The sequence below is a fragment of the Solanum dulcamara genome, chromosome 5 (genome assembly GCF_947179165.1).
Source record: "Solanum dulcamara chromosome 5, daSolDulc1.2, whole genome shotgun sequence".
Classification (NCBI taxonomy): domain Eukaryota; kingdom Viridiplantae; phylum Streptophyta; class Magnoliopsida; order Solanales; family Solanaceae; genus Solanum; species Solanum dulcamara.
The window spans coordinates 35,859,649-35,860,702 of NC_077241.1; the positions used below are offsets into that span (position 1 = coordinate 35,859,649).

General features: G+C 39.2%; 1 pseudogene; it reads left to right on the forward strand.

Moving 5' to 3' along the window:
- Nucleotides 1–429: 429 nt before the first annotated feature.
- LOC129891011 (5S ribosomal RNA) lies at nt 430–551 on the forward strand (annotated as a pseudogene).
- Nucleotides 552–1,054: the final 503 nt, after the last annotated feature.

Sequence of the window (1,054 nt, forward strand, 5' to 3'; positions counted from 1 at the left end):
GCTAAACTACTACATTAATTATATGACTCGAGTACCAGTACTTGGTCTAGATCGGGTACTAGTTATCGAAAATTCTAAGTACCCCATGATTGTACTAAGATTTCTTATAGGGGCAATCTAAAGTCTAGATGATCTACAAGAAGGAGTAGACATGAACAGTATGACAAATATGTTGGAACAGAATCACATGCATACGGACAGTGGAAAATAAACAGAGGATGGTATGGGTTCACCCTAAAAGGGGGAAGTGGACAATAGAAATACAAGCATAAGAGAAAATCAACTGATGCTATCATATGTACATGGGAACGCATAAACTTCAAACGATATCCCATAAGGGATGGATGGATCTCGAGGCCAGCAATAAACAGATAGAAGTCGCGGTATCTAAGACCATATGAGGAACCATTAGTGGAGACCTTAAGGGATGGATGCGATCATACCAGTACTAATGCACCGGATCCCATCAGAACTCCGAAGTTAAGCGTGCTTGGACAAGAGTAGTACTGGGATGGGTAACCCCCTAGGAAGTGAAAGAGGAAATGAAACACAAGTATCCGTACCTATTTCCTACGTCTACAATTAATCCTAACCTTTGGAACTCGGATATTAATTGCTCGATAAAAGTATATGTTATGGGAATGGGACAGAGAAACTCTCCATAGAGTAGATATAAGATCCGGAGAAAGGTTTTGGTTCACATTCGAGGACGAATGTTCTAAAGGAGGGAACTATGTTACACCCCATACTTTTATACCTTGAAAGACTTTTGTATCTTGAGAGGTTTTTGAGTTTCGTGAAAGATTCTTAAGATTCTTAAGCTTCTTAAGTTTCTTGAAAGATTCCTAAGTTCTTGAAATCTTCTTAGAAGTTACCATGTGAGCCGTATAGGCTATAAATCTATCAAACAACTCTAAGGAAAGGAGAATGTGATATCTCATGGCAGGGAAGATTGAAAATAAAGTTATAGGAATCCGGAAGGAATTGGAGGCCAAGTAGTGAGTCGTAGGACCCGACTTGCTTGTGTAAGCTATTACTTTGGATGTGTTACATA